The sequence below is a fragment of the Oreochromis niloticus genome, linkage group LG11 (genome assembly GCF_001858045.2).
Source record: "Oreochromis niloticus isolate F11D_XX linkage group LG11, O_niloticus_UMD_NMBU, whole genome shotgun sequence".
NCBI classification, from domain to species: Eukaryota; Metazoa; Chordata; class Actinopteri; order Cichliformes; family Cichlidae; genus Oreochromis; species Oreochromis niloticus.
In genome coordinates this window covers 12,887,775-12,910,059 of record NC_031976.2, presented here as the reverse complement: position 1 = coordinate 12,910,059, position 22,285 = coordinate 12,887,775, and the positions used below count along the sequence as shown (strand labels likewise).

The window sequence follows — 22,285 nt, the reverse complement described above, 5'->3', positions numbered from 1 at the left end:
TGTTTATGCTTCTCGATGAGTTATTTATTTTTGCTCATTATAATATTCAACCTGACATCGTGTCCAGTCGGCCCTGTGTAACCTCTGTGAGGAATCATGGGACACACATTTAAAAATAAGAATAACAAAGAGCGCGGTCATAATTATGATGATAGGTGACAGTGTTACTGAGCCAAGCATCATTGCAAATGACAGCAGCCTGTGTGTTTATATTTGCGTGCAGCCGCATCATACTGCACAAAGTGGAAATGTGCTCCCTCGAATCACCACAAGTATTGCTCACAGATATGAGACTGGGGCTGATTTGAACTGCTCTGCTTCGCACAGCCGTAGTATTTTACCTGTGCTCACCGTGGGTCGTGATTAATGAACTTATAAAGCTGCATACGCTTGAGACTTATTTAAATACATTCGCAAAGTAGCCAGTCTAACAGAAAGAACCATTACCCATGCTGATGAGCCTAACATCAAGGTGCTGTTCTCTTCCCCTCAAAAAGCCGAGACTCATCCTTGGCATATATTTTTAGACTCCGTGTCTGACTGCGAGGCCAGATTGAACCACGTTTTTCAGCACTGCAATCTTTACTCCTTTCATCTTGCCTGGAAATGGAGGGAAAGCATCACTTAACATTGCAGCTTACCACACAATTACCTGAGTACCTGTTCTCACTGCAATTACAAGCCCAAGACAAATAATTAGTCTGACAAATGACTGCTGGGCACATCGCCCTTGTTGTGGTTGAGCCGTGTAATTTGGAGACCCAGCTCGAAATGCTGGCACTGTGGCGGTAATTAGCGATAGGCGATGTAACTTTACACCCACAGAGAGTGTATGTGCACAAACGTGTATGTTTGTACGTGCCACTGTGAGTTCACGTGTCACCGCAGCCTCGGTTGCAATCATAAGCTTCAGAACCTGGAGCCTGGGTTGCGGGAATCTCTGCGTGTCGGCCCTGATCTCCCAGTCAGCGACACAGACAGCAGCAGCCCACCTGCCAGCCTGTCACATCTCCCCAGCGAGGGGCTGACACCATATTGTCAATGCCGCAGATTGAACGGCGATCTCTTTTACAATCCCCCCTACCCCTACCCTCCTTCCCTCCCCTCTTCACTTCATCTGCCATCATCTGTGGTCTGTCTGCACGTCGCCGTGTGTGTTTCTGCTCCTTCCTACCTTCCTTCCTTCATTCACTCAGTCCCGGTTGTCACAGCTGACAGAGGCTTGTCAAATGTTCCCGCAGCTGCAGGTTCATCCATCATTAAGCGGCTGAGGAGAATTGAAATAATCTCTATCAGAGCCCTCGGGTAGTGCTGGCGTCTTTGGAGATGCCGGGTCTGTAGACTGCAAGGCCTCGCTTGTAGGAGGCATCATTACTTCCACATCTGTCAGATTTGAGTAAAAGGTTACATGGTTAGGGGAAAAAAGAAGAGTCGCGCAGGCAAATTCAGGATGATAGAGCAAAGTCATAAAAGTAATTTGAACTGTCTGCGGCGATACATCAAGTCTTGCTTTCTTTGCCGCTGAAAAGACACAGCCATGTCTTCACTCGGTATGCATGCACATCCGCATATGGCTCAGCCCTTTTATTATAAATATGCAAAAACAAACAGAGCCCCCCTACACGACACACACATATGCGCACACACACGCTCATGTTTTTGAGTTCCCGTGGGGGCTCTTTAAGAACATTGGTTCTCAGAAGTAAATGGATCGCAGGTGTTTTCTTCCACATAAGGGAGGATTTTAAGGGAACAGAGACCTGACCTCTCTATGGGGATTAAGTGCAGGTAAATCCGGGGTCTGTTCCCCGCCTGGTCACGGCAGCCTGGGAGGCCATGTCTGACTCCCCTTAGTGAGTCACAGAGGCCCTGGAGCCCCGAGCGCACACCAGGCGGGCAGACCTCCTCCTCGGATGGCAGCACACAACTGCACAGTAACCGCTCATACACACTCGCAGACTGCAGCACAGGTGTGGAGCCAAGCAAAACAAAAATATTCCTAATTAGGTTATTTTTTAATCTATGGAGGCACGAAGCCTAATTACTACAAGGTGTAAATACAGACGTTTCCATATTTACCACTCGTGAAATAACTGAATACGAATTAGAAACAAAAGGGGAGGATCAGGGAAATGTTAAACACAACACAGAAGAGAAAAAAAAAACAACAACAAACCCTCCAATGAGAATTAACAAACAAAGCCCTCCGTTATTCTTATCATGCTATCTGATCAATCTATTTTTGTTCCTCAACAGCTCTAATCTCTCTCCCACTCCCTCCCGTGTTGCGCCGAGAAACATTTTTTTGCACTTCAGAGATAAAAATCACAGTCTTCTCATCCACTCCTCTTCTTTTGTCTCCATTTCACACAACAAAGAGATAACACACCCACGTGTGACAAGTCCACCCACATCCATCAAACTTCGCTCAAATCTGCCAGCAATAGAAAACAAAAGGATGACTCTTTCATCAGAGAATGGGCCAGAGAGCATCGATCACTCGCAGAGTGCTTAAGCAGTGAGCGAGTGAGCGGTATGGAATGGAAACATATAGGCTCCGTATGGATCTCCGATTGATTTTAGGCCACTTATTTACACCAGTTGTAGCAGTTGTTTTGCATTACACAAAGAATTTTACCGTTGTGTAAGATATGTGCTGTCTTTTGCTGGGTTCCCCATCCTCGTTTCTAAGATAAATTACACTTCTCTTCAAAAAAACACTTCAATCAAACGTGGCCCGTGTCCACTTCTGTGATGTCGTTTCACTGGGATTTTTTTTTCTTTTTGCGGATGAATTTCTTTTTCTGCTTTTGTTTTCATATTTGGAGTTCTTCCTATCATCTGATCCACCAAAGCTGCTGCTGCACTTCTTTTATTTGTGTTCTTTGATAGCACACCGCAGCAAATGTAAAACAGAACGCCCCCCACCCGCGCACTCGAGAGAACTTTTCCAGGGTAAAGCTTTAGTGACAGGAGACATTTATCGTGGCAAACGTAGAAGCTTTCATGAACTGGATATGGAACGATTAATTAGTTGACAGCAGAGCTGACGTATTTGTCTTGAAAATGTAGCTGATTACAGCTGATTGCCAATTATAGTATATTCACTGGCTCTGGTTTCTTCTAGAGAAATAGCCCTTGTGCACACTTTTGACAGTCTGTATTATGGAGAAGGACAAATGAACTGATTTTTTATTTAACAGCAAAGTTTTATTCAATAACCTGTATTCATCTATGGATTTACACAGTGCAGACTAGAGAAACAGCATATGTGTTACTTTTCATAATTTTAGCCTCTTATTTGTTTTGTTTGAGTTATTTCCTGTTTTATTTTGGAATTCCTGGCTTTCATACATCCTAGTTTGGTTTATTCCATCCCTTGTTCTCTTCCTTCCAGTTTTCTGCACTGTTAACAGTTAACTAATTACCATTTGTAAGTTACATAGACTTCTGTACATCACTCCACCCAGAGTGTGTCTGAACTCATTGTAACTTTCCACTGATGTTTCTCAGTGATTTCCAGTGCGAACCCTTTGTGTAACTTTATCTATGCTGGTCTTTAAAATGAAAGTATAAAAGCTGTGAAAATGTTTTGTTTAACTCACCATTCACACCGACCACTTAGCTTAGCTGGACAAATCTGGTGCATTACTTTTTCCCATAGATCTGACCAATCAGAGCACTGCATTTGGCAACATGTGCATTCATAGCTTAAATCGCAGACTGGTACTGAATATATAAACAGTCTGTACTGTTTGCCATACATTATGACCTCAGGCTGGATAGTTAAACTAGTTTTTACTCCTCTGCTCTTTAGCATTTGTGTTTCCTGCTCATTTGATCAACAATCTATTCAAAACCTAACTGAATGGTTTCACACAACTGTCACGAGAAGGATCTTGAATAGAACTCAGTCTGTGTCTCTGTCAGTAATCTTTCTTGAAACAGACACTTTCAGGCAAAATTCATTCAAAACAGCTGAGAAAACTATAAAAACATGTCAGTAGTCAGTTTTTAAGGTGGTAAGTTGTAACATTTCCCAGCAATCTTGGATAATTGTTGGCTGATGGTCTTTTCGTAGTGCCTAGGCTCAGCTGAAAAATGGCTAAATGAATAAATGAAAGCTGTCAAACTCACATCTTGACCTTGGCTCGACATATTTCTTTAAAGTCGGCATAGACGTCCTTGGTAGACTTTCTAATAAAAGAAAGTGTTTGTTTGACAGAAAGAAAGGTTTTTGATAGTCTTTTCATTGATTAGGAAAAAGAAGAAATAAAAAAAATTAAAAGAACTTTGAAAGAAAAAGATAAAGAATAAGTGTGAGTTAAACTGATGACTCGAGCCTGTGTTTCAGCCAAAATCGACTGCTCAGGTCACAGGGTGCTAAGAGGTGATCGCTGTGAGAATCTACACAAAGTCACAAAGTAACAAATAAAATTCAATTTGTTTTTGAAGAAATGCAAAGGGCTTAAAAGTGTTGCCTAAAACAGGGCAATACTACTGTGCACATTGACTATATATTGTGTGTTCACAACCATTTAGTGACCAAATAATGCTGAATTCATAGTAGCACGATATTGTCTGTTTTTAAGTCTACAGAGGAGTTTCCACATGCATTGCTCATAGGCTGATGGGCTGATTCATTGGCTGAAACAGGGAAGGGAGTTCACCACAAGTGGTTAAAGCACGGAAAAGCATGAAAGATCAAAACATATGACATGAAAAGTACAAAAAGTACCCAAAAATAAAGAATAGGAGAACAAAAAGAATACACAAATACATTAAATGTTTGAATCAAAAATTAATACTGTGCCAATGGGTAAAAAGTGCTGTATAAGGAACAAAAACATTTTGAGAATGCTGATAGGATACTAGTGATGGCTTTCCACTAAGAGAAGCTTCTGTTGTAGATGTGATGCTTCAGTGATGAATCACTGTGGGACAACCCTGGGTGCGGAAATCTACTGACTAATATCTTGAAACCTACACAAATCAAACCAAACCTTTCTGCATGGATAGATAGCAACAGAGGGAGGTGAGAAAATAGCTTTGCAATTTGGACGAACTGACCCTTTAATATGAGCTAAAAGCCGGAAGTGTTATAAAGCACGCAGAGGCAGACGGGCTGTAAAACATGACACGCTTTTGATTTCTCCCCCAAAAATAATTGTACTTTGAGGACAGTAAACCAAAGACATTAACACCACGACAGATGAGCTACTGGCAATGTGATCCAACAGAAGAGAAGAAGGAAAAAGGTCAAGGTAAACTGGACCAGAGATTTAAAATGTTCATCACAATCACAGCTTGCCATCAGCTATTAAGCGTCCAGTAGCGGACAGCCACACAAATCCAGGCCTGACTGCCTCTCACAAAACCTCCTTATCTCACCTGTCCACCTGTCCCGCTCACTCGTCCATCTTCTGCCCGCCGCCCGCCGTGATTGCATCTTTAGTGTTACTACCCGAGCGACAGCTCTGCTGCAAAAGCAACATAAAGTCAGCCATTAAAAAAAGTGTATTTATTATTTCTGAGACACAAGGAGACAGCAGAGAGGATTGCCTCTTCCTGTGGCTGTGCAGGGGTACAGTGATGGAAATGATGGTGAAATCAGCATTAGCAGACTGGAGAAAGGAAGCAGCATCTGTCATTTCCATTTTGAGTGATGAGATTAAAAGAAGAAAAAACGTATATAAATTGATGCATGTTTTTGAATGAATCTATCCTCAAGGTATCTGAAGAGATTACATATTATTCGACGGTTTGCTGGATTATAATTTTAAGAAATTAAGTTTTTGTGTTACTTTCACTGCTGAGGGCTGATTTACTGCAAGTTTACATTTTTAATTAATTTTTATCCTGCACATAATTCTCAAGTAATAACGTAATAATTAAAGCCATTTACTTAAACTATAGTATTAGCTTAATGTTACACACTTGGAGCACAAAAATTAGAGCACTAATTTTGCACGATTTTTCTTTTTATGAGCATTGTTGACACATTAGTACGGACTCTGCGCTTTAACGTCACGATTGGTTGCTATTTTAACTTTTTTTTTAGAATATAACACAGCACATAGCTAGTCAACACTGAAATAAAAGAGCAGCAAAATATAATGTTGTATATAATGTGATATATGTGAAATCTGTATTGAAGTACACTTTTATTGAAGTCATTGTAACTTTGCACCAAATATGGGGATTTTTGCATTAAACTGCATTGTGCATATTAGTGTTAAACATGGCTACACATAATAATTTCTACATGCAGCATCAACTGTTTATGTTAATCTCTTGTGTTTTCAATAACTACCCAATAAGGAATTTCCTTTTATAATGCAGGGCTTCTTGGACAGAACAATAGTTCATTGCGCTTAAGCCCTGCAAAGTGCCCCCCCCCCACCCTCTTGCTAAAATAGACTGTATATGTGTTGTCTTGTTTGGTGCCGGGGGGCGTAAAGGGCTTTAAAGTCAACGGGTGTCGTGCTACTTCCACCAGGCAGCCACCCGTCTCTGAAGCCAGCATGCGTCACACATATTGACGGAGGAAGTTCCACGTGTTTCTGCAGACAGCCCTGTCTGCCTGCTCTTATACTTCGCTCTGCTGAGATCTATCCCTACAGAACGAGGTCAAGCCTGCATAATGACCCTAACGAGTCAAGATTCGCGGGATTAGATTATTTCGAACAGTTTGCAGAACTACCGTTTTGACAACAAATATCCCCGAGCCAGAGAGTGATGGTCGTTCCCTGGCTGCTTCTGACATCGCAAAAACAATGTGTTGATTTGGATTTCACGTTCAAGCGCTCGTCGCGTCCGCACGGCTTATGCGGAGAGATATGTCATTCCGGGGGTTAGGCTAATTTCAGCCAGGCCAATTTAGATGATGTCAGTGGGTGCAGGAGAAAATGGAGCTGACCTCTCGTGCCCCGCGCTGCTATACTGCGTTAGACTTTCCGTTCACCGAATTTGGTAAATCTGCCGCATTTATTTCCCCCCAGTGTCCACTTCATTACGGAGCGTCTCAGATATCGGGTGCACCATTCCATGACAGATCGCCAGCCTCCACCAGCAGAGCAACGCCGCCCTGCTCTTGTAATGCAAAGAGATAGGAGGCAACGTGAGCGTTCGGTTCAAAAATAAAACACATCGCTTCCACTGTCAGTCTCCTCTTCAGGAAACATTTGGCGGAAAAACGCTGTCCTAATCTGCCTTGTCTTTGGCTGTAATTATCAACCCTATACTATAACCAGGCCTCTGCCTCTCTCTTCTTACATTGTGTCTCTTTTGTGTTTCGCTTTTCTCATCTGTTTTTTTGTTCCCCTTTCTGTCTTTTGATTCCAGCGGATTGAAGAAGAACAGGCCTGATTGTCTCGCCTGAGGTAAGATTTCATAGGTTTACATATCAAAGTCTATAAATAGATAAGAGCTTTTGAAAGGGAAAGTGAGCAGAGAGAGGAAAGTGTGTGTATGTGTGTGTGTGCACGCTGATTTGTGCCTGCGAGTTTGTTTGTATGTCTGTATGTGAATGCACGTGTGTGTGTGTGTGTAAAGACAGAGAGGCTTTCCCACTTGCATACACAGCGAAAAGAGCCTCCACCAAAACAAAAGGGATTATGGCATTTCAAGGGTGTTGTGTTTGCTGTGTTTATTCACATAGCTCATGGGGCTGCGCAGGACCAGCAATGAATGTCAATGTCAGGGAGCGAAAGCGCTGCAACACAAGATAAATATGATGAACAATAAACACAGATTAAGGCTGAATATGCCATGCTACATCACGCTCAGATCCCAAGTCTCATGACATCAAGTAACCCTTGAAAGTGTTGACATGATCACGTTAAATTAAAAAACGATGATGGCTGCTCGCCTCGAGTGCGCCGCCACAGACGAGGCCGCGTTCCTATGGATAGTTCGGGAAAATTCAGGCGTCGCACCTGCTCAGTCTAGCCCTGGAAGTGGTAGGTGTAACAGGGGGCGGGCCGTATTAGCAGTGATCATAACGCTTCGAGGACGGCGAAGATGAATGCGTCAAGTGCTGTAGTTGATGGAGGTGCTTCCAATAAAGTTAATTAGGCTGGGGTGCGCATTCTGCAGCAGGTGCAGTCTGTATTGCAGGTGCAGCAATACTGGCTATTAATGCACGGGAAGTACAATATCTGCGTAATCAAAGTGATGCCTCAGCAAACACACCCTTACCTATACATTTTCCCGTAGCAGAGAGAGAGAAAGAAAAGTTGGCTAGCGTTTGAAAGATAAAGCCTAATGTGCACAATATTGCAGCGTGTTAGTTAACAACTGTAGCCTTAAGTTTAAGTTAACCGATTGCTTTTCCATTCCCCCGCCTTTTTTTTTTGTATTTCCACATCTAATTACACTTTCATTCATCAATGTTGATTAATAGGTCCTGTGGCACGCCTGCCTCATTTTACTCTCAATTAAGCTGGTTGATGCATGTTCTCATCAAGCAAGATGCATTGGCCTGGTTTACTTGAGGCGCTATTAGTGGACACTGTAATTAGTATCCCAGCACATAGAACTTCCCCCACCTCCTGAGCCCCTCTCCCCAAGCTGCCATCTCTGGCCTCTTTTAATGCCTTCCAAATAATGAAGATAACAGAATAGATGAGGGACGAGCAGTCCGGCTCACGTTAATCATCTTCCTCTCTGCAGTTTTTGCCCCCCTCTCCTCTCTCTCCCCTTCTTTTTTAGTGGGAGAATTATGGCTTGTAAAATCACCAAACTCCCGATGTCTTGACAGACCTCTTTTGTGTGCCAACCACTCCAGCTCCTCCCCGCATTTTCCTTATCAGTGGGGAGATGTATGTCTTTATCACATTTCACACTCAAAAGGGAACAGCAAGCTTGATATATTTGCCAGTTACTAAATGTGGGGCTTTATCGGAAATATCAGTCTAAGTTGTGCACATTAGCCCTCTTGCTCTTTGAGAAGCCACTTTAAAAGAAGGCTGATTACACGCTTGTTGCGGTCGTGATACCAGCTTCAGTGCCGGAGCCCCCTTTTTCTCGCTCAGCCAGCTTTCCCAGAGCGCTCTTCTGCCTCTGATTCCCCGCACTTCAAGGGATCTCTCTGAGGAGGGCTCTGGGGGCCTCAGCAAAGAGCCTGGCTGGGCAGACGGAGACTAAAGGATGGGTGAAGATGGAGAGAGATGGAGAGAGAGGCGGCAGGAGTAATAAAGCCAAGAGAGATGGAAAAAGAAAGAAGTCACACGGCAGCAGTGTGGCCGCTCTTTGTGCTTCACATGCTGTAGCGGTGGCCACGTCTCGTCCCCGTGTCTGTGCGGACGGCTCCCATGGGCCCCTGTGCCGAGCTTGTAAGTGCTAATTGGGCCTGTTAGGGTCAGCAATTAGTCGGCTGCTATTGAAGGATGGTGACAGCCAGGCCTTACAGAGGCCCGTCATTCTTTTAGGGCAGAAAGAACCAGAGCAAAACAGACTGTAACATGGACAAAAGCTGATGCAGAGACGACTAGCAGACAAGCAGCAGAGGGAGATGAACCAACAGGATATCCCGCAATGCAATGTGTACTTAGGGTTAGGGGGTAGGGACCGTATGAGGCAAGAGCCCTCTTAGAGACTTCAGTCAGAAGTGGAAGGACTGATGCAACTCTCTCCACCAAGAAATAATGCATCAACTAGCACTTTTCCCTTCCTGTATCAAATGAAGAGAGTTTGGAGTTGAAATTCTGTGTGAGTGCGATGTGGCGCAGTTTGACTTGCTATTTGTGCTGTCTTTGTGTTGCAGTTGCTCAGCCGCTCTCGTAGTTCTCACAGTTTGCTTTCCTAAGTGTCGTAGTAGAGGGAGCTATCCAAGGACGAGGTTCCGCAAAGGTTAAAAATGTAATTATCTAAATGAAAGAAGGGATTCTCTTTTTAGTGAAAGTTCAACAAAAGACACCAAAGACGGGAAAATGTTTCTTGACTCTCAATGGTGAGAAAGAATAAAGGGAAAAAATACACTCGAGCACCTGTAAGTACCAGCAAGTGGCTCTCAGATGTCAGCGACAGGCGGTAAACTGCCCGACAGTCGGTCCAGCCATGCAGACCTGACGAAGCTCCCTAATGAATATGACAGGGGGTCATTAGCAGATTTGGCCTCTAACTACCACAGCTGTCTCTTATTGTCGGGCCTTCCGGTTTGTGTGGGCGTGTTTGAGATTTAGGGAGGGAGCATCTGCTGCATGCTCAGCAGCCTCGCGGCAAAACGGAGAAGTCATGGATGCTTCGTTTTCTTTGTCTTCTTTACAGATAAATTAGAAAACGAGTACTCGAGATTTCTCTGTTTTCCAGCTGGATTATTTTCAGCTGTAGGCCTCGAATACACGAGAAATGTCAGGTTAAGAAATACAAATGTGGGGCAATATGGAACAGATGTCATTTAGATAAAGCGAATAAACAGAAGCATTAAAAGTCGTATTTTGCAGACATTAGCCAAACAGAACATCAAGCAAAAGATATAAGGGAAAATGTTAACATAGTTAACGTCCTTTTCTTAAATATCTTATTATCTTGCAGAATAATAGAGCACAGTGAATCATGAACCAACTGTGGTGATTTGATAAATGATATTGAGGAAAAAACAGCAATGTTTAAAGCAGGGTTGTCAAATTCATTTCTCATTATGGGCGTCATCGTTTTTAAGTCGGCCGGAATGGTGAAAATCCTTTTTCCTCAGAGTAAATAAGTTGAACTTCACATTTAATCCTTGTAATATCTCAATATAACAAAAAGATTTTGAACAGTATGTCGCCATTTATTTTTACATGACAAAGAAATGCTGCTGTAGTTACTGAAAGAAATCTGTCAGCATTACTCTTTAGACTGTAAAAAAAGCAGACTTTCCTATAATTATAAAGCATAAAGTTTTTTTTTAACTTACAGAAAAGTTTCAATTTTATTGGTTTAGCTCTGGACATATTGTTCAAAAAATTATTATTACTTAATTATGTTGGTGTTATATGAACTACGTACGAGTGAGAGAGGTCTTTATCAGGAGGACTAGCTTTGGAATTTATGAAAATACAAAATGTATGCCCTCCTGCACATTCTCTAAAGACGTCCGGTGGGCTAGATTGTCTTTGCGGGGCCAGTTATGGCCCCCGGGCCTTAAGTTTGACCTCCCTGGCTTAAAACATCACAAGGTGATTAATAATACTGAATTTAACCATCATAATCATATGTGTATCTTGTGCAACAGAGGTACAAATTGCCTTTTCAGCAAGAGTCCGGTAAAGACATATTAACAAATCAGGCCAGTTCTGTTGTGGGCTTCAGTGACGTCTAGCATTATAATAATATCATTTTATACAAACCACTCAACTAGGTGCTTCACAGGCAGTTTGGAGAAACTTCCAGGCTTTGATTTTGCCTCACATCATGCCTAACAGCACCTCTCAGCTCTCCTAAATTCACTGTAAAGCACTGCCTCTTATCGCGTATAGCTTAAATCAAATCAGACCCATTGCCACAAATAACACGGCAGGCATAAAAAGGCGACTGGGTTGCAGAATATTTGTCTCACGAGTGGCCCTCAACTTGTACCTAAGTGTTACCTCTTTATTATGCAGAAAGTTCAAAGGTTTGCCTGAATGCATATTTGCATTAAAGAGGAGGGGCGGGGGGGTTGGGGGATAATAAAAATGTATGGTTTCAGCCTGAAGTTGTCATAGCAACACTGTCATTGCTTTCCTTAAGCCTTTCATTTTATATTATCGTTGAGCGAAGTGAGGAAGTTACCTGCTGTGTGTGTGTCTGCGCCTGTGCGCGTGTGCACCGCGTGTATGTGACGGGTGGGGACTTGTTGTGCTCTGAGAGAGTGATGGGTTAGGCAAGATGACAGGCTGGCACAGGGGGCAAGCAAGATGGCGACTGAACATGCTTGGATCTGGGGAGAGGTGTCAGTCCTGCAGCCAGTGAAGCAGAAACACACAGGAACACTTAGGAAGAGGTGATTCAAAGAGGAAACAAACAGAAGCTCCACTTTAGATATTCCTGTGAACCCGGAGGAAGTGACTGCTGGCGCAGAAGATGATTTCTTCCACATTTAAACAATTAAATTACAGTATTTACATTTCAGCACGCTGTTCCTTCACCCTAGCTTAGCAGCATTTGCACAGAAAAAGGCAAATCAGGGAGTTTACATTTGCAAACAAATTTTGCAAATTCATGCATCTCCAGGCTTTCCTAGCGGCACTTATCTGACGTTCACCCTTCATTATAATGACGAAGCAAGATTGAATCTGTTAAATGTGATCTCCATCCACAAGGAGTAAAAAGAAGACATACCAGCTGCTCAAATTCATAGGTGATGAATTGAGCTGCAGGCTTCCAGGCATCATTTTTCAAAAAAAAAAAAAAAAAAAAATCCTCATGGTCACAGTCCATTTTTTACATAAAACAGCATGAGGGTTTTTTAAAGAGAGATGCTCAACTTGTAGTCTCTCTTAGTCATGGCTAAAGAGCGATATTGCTTCGGCTTCATCGTTTACGTGGTGCAAAGGGGGGAAATTAATCAAAGCTGAAGAGTGATTTTTTTCGAGCAGCTCCCTGGGAGAATAAACATCAATAAACATTACTTAATACCCTACAACACAACCCCGCAGGGTCCCATTTAATTTCACTGGTGGAGAACGCCTAAAGTGCTACTGTTTTACACCAAATTACATACTTTGAAAGTTTGAAGAGGCAGCTAGTTTTCCCGCCCTTGAGAAAGAAATTAAATTAGCTCACATAAAACCGAGCGCGCGCGTGTGTGTTTGTTCCTCAGTCTAAATTATTGTATTTAAAAAAAAAAAAAACCTGAGAATTTCCAAGTTAGTGCAGAAAGTGATTAACAATATTATCCATCAAGCCTCGACGTGCGCAGCGTTTCTTCTGTTTTTTCAACACTTTTCCTGCAGCTTCTTGCCGTTCGCATAACTTTGAGCTGTCGCGCTCGCCCGCTACAAGGTGACAGCCATCACAACACTTCACATTGTACTTTTCACAACACACTTTTTAAGGAACTGCTTGGACTGTTAATTAATTACGGCGCAATTATCAGACAGCCTCGGCGGCGTGACGTGTTTAAAAATCAGCCGCGGAAATGAGTGACGCGGAGATGTGAGGCTGCCTGCCGCCCTTTTACATCCTTTTTTTTGTTTTTTTTTAAAGAGTGCACACACGCGCGCACACTTGCATGCACGCTTCGCTTTAAACCAAGCGGCGGATGGCTGGAGAACACCGTCAGAGCATCGTGCAGTCGTGTGGGGATTTCATTCACCGTGTCAGTTTGGAAACAGACGTTCGGCGAGGATGCCGGGTGTCGTCATCTCTGTGCGTTTAACACCGTTTGGCCTCGTGTCAAACATGAAATGACTCATATTTCATCATGCTTTTCTGAGATGTTCTAAGGAGCTCGGCAGGCATTTCAACATGTTGACTTATCTGGTATCATCAAACACGGCATGTGGGAAAATCTCTGTCAGTCAAAGCTGTCAAAATCTCTTTTTCTGATTTGACTTCAGCTTGATTTTCTTCTTTCATTGCTCCATCTCCTATCAGAGTTAAAGCAGCTGCCTTGATATCATCGTGAATTTACACGTTATCATTTAGTTATTTTTCTTTTTCATCTTGTATGAAGAGTTGAAGGGGCGTGGGTGGGGAAGTAAAGTTTTAATAAAAGCTGAGCCAGTGTACACTTCAATTGATTTTATGTGGTTTTATCATAGTGACCAAATTACAGTTTTTAATCCCCGGAAATATTATCGCAGGTCACAAAGTTTTAGCTGCAAATGACATCCGACTCAGAGACTCTGCCAGAGTCCCTGCAGAGTCCCTCAAAGTGCCCCCCCCCCAAAAAAGAGCCTCATTATAGCAGCAGACAAGAGCTGGGTTTGTGTACTGACTATCATTCTGGACTTCCAAAACCATAAACACTGTGCAAGCCCATGAAAATAAATAGTCAGCTAATGCCAGAACTTATCCCTGCTGTGGTAGCACGCTTTTTTTTTCAAAAATAAAAATAACAGAGGGAGTGATGAAAGAGCATTTGGATCCAGATTTCCTAATGGGCTGCAGGAGCCTGTTTCGAATTACAGGACGCTAGATGGTGACGGAGCTGGAGCTGGGAGCACCTGATTGTTGTGTTTTTTGAAAAAAAGGAACACCTGTCATCCCCGCTCATTCATCCCTCTTTGCATCCACTGTTTTCAAGCACTCTCGGAGGGAGGAAGGGCGGCCCAAGATGAACGAGGGGCACTGGCAAATACCCAAGCCGCTGATATCTGATCACCCTCCCACATCCTAGCAAAGGCAGAGAGACAAAAAAAACCTCCGTCACATCCCAGGCCGCAAGAAAGCAAGAGAGAGAGAGAGAGTTTAAGAGATGAGAGCTGTGTTTCCTGTTACTCTCACTCCTCCTCCTTCTCCTCCTCCTTTTATTTTGATTTAAGAGCGGAGCTACTTTAGCAGAGATATGAGGGGCTGAGAGAAAATAACAAGGCCTACCAAGAGATTAAGCCTTTAGCCACATGACTGTTATTGGAGAAGAGACTCTGTGATCCTAGCCAGTAAAACACATTTCAAAAGTTTACACGATGCTGTAGCTTTGTGCTCGCTGCCATCATAACAACAGTCGGCTGAGCTTTGAGTTGCCGTCTGAAGATCAAATTTGAATCAAATGGATTTAAGTGGTTACACTGAGAGTTTTTCAGTTGAGCTTTAAAAAAAATAACAATATAAGTGCTCCGTTGTGATTTATGTATGCATCTCTGTTCCTCACTTTTTAAATCAAGGAATTAGAAGTATGTATTAGATGTTTTTATTCCCGAAAACATCACGTCTTGACTTGAATTTTTTCTATTAAAGTACCAAAAAAGTAAGAACAGAAACATTAGTTTCAGCTGATGGGTTGATTTTCATTCTTCCTTCATATGTTTACAGAGAACGTCCTTCAAATTCTGAAGCTCCACATGCCTTCAGACGGGGCTTTGATCTGATACGCTGCTGTTAACCATGACCTCTGACCCTTAAGTGTTCCTATAGGGACCACTGTGGTATTACATTTTATTTCTTGTGCTTTCCTCAACAGTTTTAGTTTAAAAAACAGTGCAAGTAATGTAATGCAGTGAGCATTTGAGAGCTTTAGAAAATGTACAAAAAAAGAAGAACGTGTAGTTATCTTTCTGGGTGTAGAGTTTCAGAAGGGTTTTTGGTTATGATACCTACAGATTTAATATAGAAGTATGAATCCTGTATATCAGGGGTTAGATTAGTTTGGATGCACAGTGAGAACCTGTGCACGTCCACAATCCACAGAAACACCCCTACATATGAACCCTGGACCCCTTTCATTCTTCTTTTCCTTCTTTTATCAGCTTGTTTTATTATGCAATACTTCACAAGAACCTGCTTACAAATTAAAAAGATTATCCAACAAAGTTTTGATGATGGCAGTCTTTCTACACTACATATGCTAAGCTACAGGTGTATAAGAAATCCTTGACTAGTTAGCCCGGCGATGGCAAGACAAACCATCTCAGGTTGAGAATCTGAATCTCCAAACTGTCCAATCCCATAGAAGCTTTTTTTCAGCGTTGATAAATCAATATTTTTAGTTACTGTTGTTCATTGCAAAACAGAGCTTTGACACATGCGTGAGCCATTTCCCTTTTTAGATTTAGAGCAGAGAGCAGAGTTGTGTGAAGTGTGTTCAGGCCAATTTTTTTTGTTTGCCACAATGCCACAACGGAAATTGACCGTCAGTCAATGATGACTTTGGTGTCAAAAAATCTTATCAGTGTTGTTCCTCACCCCAAACCTAGACCCTAAATATTATACATTAACTTTTCAATATTAATGCAAATGTATATTGTCTTTAATATAATTTAATGTTATTTTAAGATTGCTGATCAAACTTTCCGTCTATGTTGTGAGAAAATCATTGCAACATATTTAGCTTAGTGTGTTCTTAATGGTTCTTTTTCATACAAGAGAAGTTTAATTTAAAAAAAAGTTTACATCATGATGAAATCTACTCTGATCTGCTCTCATCCTTTTAAAAAAAAAATCCTTTTTAAGCTAGTGTTGCATGAACCGGTCTTTCTCTAGGCCATGCATGCTTACTTGGAAGGCTGCAAAATGCTGCAGGAAATGCTTGAGGCAACACTGGAGCACACACAGCCTTATGCACTAACAGACACATGCAGCACAAGTGTGTAAAATCAAAATCCCACCTATCGCCAACTGAACAACTTAAAGGATATTTTGCAAGTTTATGTCTAATATATGTGAGATTTTCACAGTAGGGTCTCTGCAGATAGATGCAGCGAATAAGCATACTGGGCTGCTAATTTGTCTAATTCTGGCTTTGAACTTTCAACCTCTCATCCACAACCCTGGTTATCCTTGACTTGTCACCCCTCGTGACAAATCTTTTATCAACAGGCACGATTTCATTTGCATCTCATATCTCTGTTAGATAAATGAATAGATTGGTCACTGGTAATCATTTCACTGTCGGTGACTTTTCAGAAAGAAAAAAAAAAGAAAGCGAAAAAAAAAGGGAGAGATAATCTTTAAATAAAACTGATAAGCTTAACATTCAGTGCACAGTGCATTTCATTTCCTCCTCTGCAGGGATAGAATATCAAACACAAAACATGAAATGTGTTTTAAATCACTGGAGGACGGTGACATGATTGTTTCCAGCACACACACATGCACACACTCACAGACAGCACTTTCCTTTTCTTTTTTCCACTCCCTTGTACGTAATCTGCAGAACAATCACACCGAAGCCACACATCACAGTGACAGAGATGCACCTCCTCTCTACCTCTCAGTATCGATCTCCCATCCAATCTAAATGACCCTGTTAACCATTCCCTTAGCCCACCCCGCCTCTTCTCTTTACTACCCCTCACTGCTTTGAGCCCTACTTAGCGGCAGCAGCACTAACCCCCACCACCCCGCCACGCCCCACCCTACCCGAACTGCCGCCCACCCACTCACCCACCCACTCACACACATCCACCACCTTAGTCCTCTTAGTTTAAAATGGCCCGGTGTGAAATAACTCACATCACTACAAGAGGGATGAGGTCATTAGAACATGTGACGCCCTCTTGAAACAGCAAGCATGATTGAAAAATCAATTTTGATGCCTGTTTTTTTTTTTTTTCTTCCTCTCTCTCCTCCTCCTTCTCCTCTGTGCTCACCTCTCATGCCGTCTGTGTTTGCATTTACTCTTAACAAAGCTCCCCGGTAACGCGTTTCCACCACTGAAACGCCAAATCAAAAGACATAAAACTATTACAGCAACGCTCCTTGTACTTCAAATAGCCTTTATCTTTGTCTACCTCTCACAGCTTTTCATGCTGCTGCTCTGATTTTTGGTGGGGTGGGGGTGAGGGGGGGGTGTTTGAACATGTGGGAAGAATACATTTTAACCGAGGAAGTAGTTGAGGGTGGGCTCCGGAGTACAAACTAGGCTGTCACACTCAAATGATAATGATGCTGTGCTAATATGTTATCATATACATAACATAACCCCCCCCCCAAACACACACACACACACACACACACACACAACTTCCCCCCTTCACTCCTCTCTCTTGGTAATATTTCAATCTAGCTCATTACTCCGAGCCTCTCGATATGACTGCAGTCTTTTGGGAGTGCAGTGGTGGCTTTGAGTGATTTCTGAGTTTTTTGATCTTTTTAGCGGATCGCTTCAGGTTAGCTCTTCCGCTCACCTCACATCTCCTATCCATTAAACCCGAGTCATTTTGAAGCATGTTCTTATTAAACAGCTCCTGTGTTCTTTTTGGTTGAATATTTTCACGTTGGAAACCCAAGGACAGGGCCTGCCCACGGCGAGAGAGAGAGAGAGAGAGAGAGAGAGAGAGACAGAGAGCGAATGAGAGAGAGAGAGAGCGGGCGAGAGACGTCAGTGTTTTTTTCTTTTTTTCTTTTTTCTTTACCAGCCGTCAACCTTGTTGGGTTCAGTGTAACTTTCATTAGAGAAGGAGATTTAGTGCACTTGAAAAGACAGATGAAAGAGTTAGAGGCTAATTATCAGGAAATTGAAAAAAGATAGATGTACTGCAGCGACTACAATTAGTGAAGCACAGAATATCAAAGACTTATCAAGAGCAAGTGAAAAGGCTGCCTTGAAGAGCGAGCACAATTAAGGCATCTGCAGCCCATGTGAAATGAGAGAGAAGAGGAGGAATAAAAATATGCCGGCTTGAATAGAAGTCCTTTTTTTAACATTTCAGGGATAGAGGGGGCTTTAGCGAGCCAGCAGATGACACTAAATCACACTGTTTGATGAGCTTCACTCGCTGTGGCAGAGTTCTCCCACTTCTCTTCCTCGCTTGCCCTTCTCCCATCCTCACTTCCCCTTTTCTTCTTTACATTCATGGTGCCTTTTACACCCTGCTCCTTCCCCCTTGTGGCCCTACCCATACCCACACACACACACACACACACACTCAGTGGTGGAGATGGGGGCAATGTGTTGCCTCTGCTCTGACGGGACTCTCCTGCATGCTTCATTGCCTCACAAATTTGCACTGATCGACAGTCGCAGGTCACACATGCTCACAAATAGGTCATTTTGGGGCTATGTGTGTGTGTGTGTGTGTGTGTTGGAGGATGTACCAGTGCGCGGCGATACCGCCATCACAAATGTTCAAATCAGTTCTTTCTTTTTTTTCTTCTTTCTTTAAAGAGGAATAGGAGTAATTTGAGGATGTTGTCCGAAAGTTTGGAAGGCGGGTAAAGCTAAACCGAATGAAGACAGCAGCGTTAGAGGCAAACTCAACGCATTAATGATCAATTTAAGAACCATTTGTTTAACTTTTTTCCAAGCAAACGATTAAATGAAAAATCTCAGTCATTTTCTCCTTACATGCATCTCCAACATGAGATAAAGGTGATCAGCATGTTCGCTGTTCATTCATTGTTCAGTTGTGGCGTAACGTAGGTGGTTTTATAAGTCACGTTACAGCCATGTGTTTTGACCGTGAGCTACGTGAACTCTACGCCGCTTTAAAGGCTAATTGTTTAACCCAGCTATTCTAAATTTGGGAGCTCGGTTTTTTCCAACGCTTTTCCTCCATGAAGCGATGTTCTCATTCGGGTAAAAAACTCCCAGGTGACTGAAGAAAGCAAAAACAGTAGTGTTTCACCATTAGGGGCATCTCTCTTTGCAGCCTGGCCATGATTGTGACTCCTCAATATGTGAGAGATGCTTCGGGGGTCTGTGCTCTTTCCAGACAGGCTTTTACATAAACTGCATGGCAGAGGCCTCGCCAAATCTACCATCTGTTGGATCTCTCTCTCCTTCTCTCTCTCCCCCCCTCTTCTTCCCATCTTTTCTCCCTCCCTTTTCTCTTGTCTGTCGTTTCTTTTTTTTCCTCTCTACTCTATTACAAATACGACACAAAAAAACCCACAGCCATTCTCACACTGTTTACAAAACAAGAGCTTTTTGCTGGTTAGAACAGAGAGCTCAGTTAAGGCAAGTCGTCACTTTTTTTCTTTTTTTCCTTTTCTTTTTCTTACCGAGCATTTGTTACCAGAGATCTTTAGGGATACTGCAGTCTTTAGTCAGAGGACCTGCTTTTTTTGCCATTAGTAGAATGATATAAAACATGACAAAACAGCGTCTCTGTGAAGCCGGGTGTTAGACGGGTCTATTCTCTCCGGGACTGATATGTAGGGCAAGAGAGGAACAGCAGGAGGAAGAGGGGGGGGAAAAAAAGTGGGGGGGATGGGCCTGATCCGAGAGCTAGGGGGCGCACTAGCACATGCACGCTGCACTGTGGCCATGCACTCGCTCAAACACAAAAAAGTGATGGCCCTGTTGGCATTTATCTCTATAAGAGTAACAGCGCCAGAGCGATGTGTTTTGTTAAATGTACAGTCTTTGAGTTTTCCTATGCAGATTGGAAGCAAAAAAACAAAAATCAAAGTTCTGCAGATTCACAAGGCACATATCAAAACCACAGCGTGTGTTTTTATGTGCATAAGTGAGAGCACACTCTCTGTCTCACATTCACACTCGCGCATACTGAGAGATGAGATGAGATATTGGGAGGTGGTGGTGTCTCTTTGACTGTTGCGCCTGAGGCTCTAGCACATGGGATGGGGGGTAAAACAAATGCTAATGTCTCTCAGCCAACTAGCACACATGTCTAGCAAAGTGGAGAGAGAGGGGTACGTAGATAGATAGAGGGAGAGATTGGCATCTGTCTGTTAGCACCGAGATCTGCAGTATAGTCGAGTGTTGTTTTACGCGCTTATTGTTTCGTTTGCCTTACGAGCCCCCCAAAAACTGAAGTGCCAGGAAATTAATTACTCTCTTTGGGAAATTTCTCTTCCTGTTGAACACTTTGAATTGTATCAATTGCGAGAACATGAAAGGAAGAAAAAAAAAGCGTGCTCGAAATATTGGCAGATATTTGCTAGATGAAAAATTTGGTACACTTTAAGGGCAGAATGAGGAGACAAATATCTCTTCTTGCAGCTGCCATTGTTTTTCACCCTGAGAGAGTCAGATCAAAAAAAAGAAAAGAAAAGAAAAGGAAAAAATAAAAGATCAGTAAATATCAGTGAATGACAGCGGAATCCTTTGGCTGAAAAAGAGGATTTAAATTGGGATTTATTTTTAAGGGTTAGCATCTGCAAATGCCTTTGCATGCATGCATTCATGCACACATTAATGTCTTCTGTGTGCGTGTGATTGTGTGCTTGTGTGTGTCGACAAACCACAGCCACTATCTGCTGTCGCCTCATTCATTCCCGCCACCTGATCTCCATCTGAATTGACAGCTGTAATGCTGACTCTTTTCATCCGTGCTACAGTTGAAAACAGCCAATAACAGCGAGCACAGCACTGCAGCGCGCTGATGGCGTCCATGTGTGTGTGTTCGTGTGCGCGCGCGCGTGTGTTTGTGTCATTCACTCACCGCAGACAGTGTTACAAGTCACCCTGTATTTTTAACTCATCTCCAGCAGAACTGTAATCTTGCCCATTGAACCTTCAAATTGTTGGATGTTACCTCAAAGGGAATTGGAGAAGAAAAACATTACCCATTGCTTATCGTCACCTCTCTTACCTCTTGTCAAACCTGTGTTTGCTTCTCTGCCACCCTTTTATTCTACCTGCTACTTTCTCCTGATTATTTTTTTTCCCCTGTCTTTTTCTGAATGGGCGCACCCCTCTCGTTCAATTCGAAGGCTTTATTGGAATCCGTGTGCAATATTGGCAAAACAGAATGTCAGTTTTTACACTCTGGCGAGCATGTTTATGCACTGAGATCACAATGGAATATTTAATCATTTAATTTGAGGGCCACCGTTAAGATTATCTCGAACAATGCGGAAGGAGCAGCAAGACGGAGACGGTGCTGAACGTTTTCCCCCATTTATGTTACACGGCGTCGACGCCTGCTCCGTGTCTTTTCTCTTATGCTTCACCCCACGCTGCCTCCGTCTCCTTGTGTCTCTCTTTTTTGTTCTCTGTCTCTCTCCCCACGTCTCTCATCCGATCCTCCAGTTGCAGGATTACAGGGCTGAGGGTCGGAGTCGGTGTGCGCTGGACTAAGGGGCAGAGATTAGCTTCTGAAGTTCCTGCACAGCTCAGTTCATAACAGGAGGAGGTCGCATGTGTGCTTGTGGGTCAGGGGAGCAGAGGTTGGTCGAATGAAGCAGATTAGCTAACGTGTGAGACCGAGCTGCAACTCTCTAAGTAGACCCCTCAGTCTCCACAATCTATCCCACCCCGTCATAGAGGAATGGTACAGTCCTCTATGTGTGTGTGTGTGTGATTGTGTATGTGTGTGTTGTGCGTGCATGTGTGTGTGAGAGAGTCTTTTTCTTTTTTTATTTGCTGTGCCCTGTCAGGCTTTTGGTAGGGTCTGGCCCAGGAGGAATGCTAACTCACAGAGCTAGTGCTTGTCACAGATTCTACTCTCAACACACACATACACAAAGGTGCACACACACACATTTTGCTTGTCAAGGCTTCTCCACACCAGGCTGGTAATTAAACTCCCACTGATTTATTGAGTGACACCAACAAATCCCAACCCAGCTTTTTTTTATGACAACCATACCTCCTCGGGCAACAATCACCATCTTTTTTATTCTCTCTCTCTCTCGGTGTATATATAAATGTTGTCTTTGAACGAGGTTTGGGGGCAGGGAAATACTTCAACCATCTTTTTTTAAAGACACATAAATTACATCAGTTCATGTTCACATGAAAAGAAAA

General features: G+C 42.8%; 1 protein-coding gene across 1 annotated transcript in view; it reads left to right on the top strand.

Annotated features, from left to right (window-relative positions):
* The window catches only part of LOC109204128 (uncharacterized), a 149,190-nt gene that overhangs the window by 8,408 nt on the left and 118,497 nt on the right, over positions 1–22,285 (top strand). The window contains exon 2 of the transcript XR_002063687.2: positions 7,345–7,382. The gene's annotated coding sequence lies outside the window, so the exon portion shown is untranslated. The remainder of the gene's footprint in view (positions 1–7,344; positions 7,383–22,285) is intronic.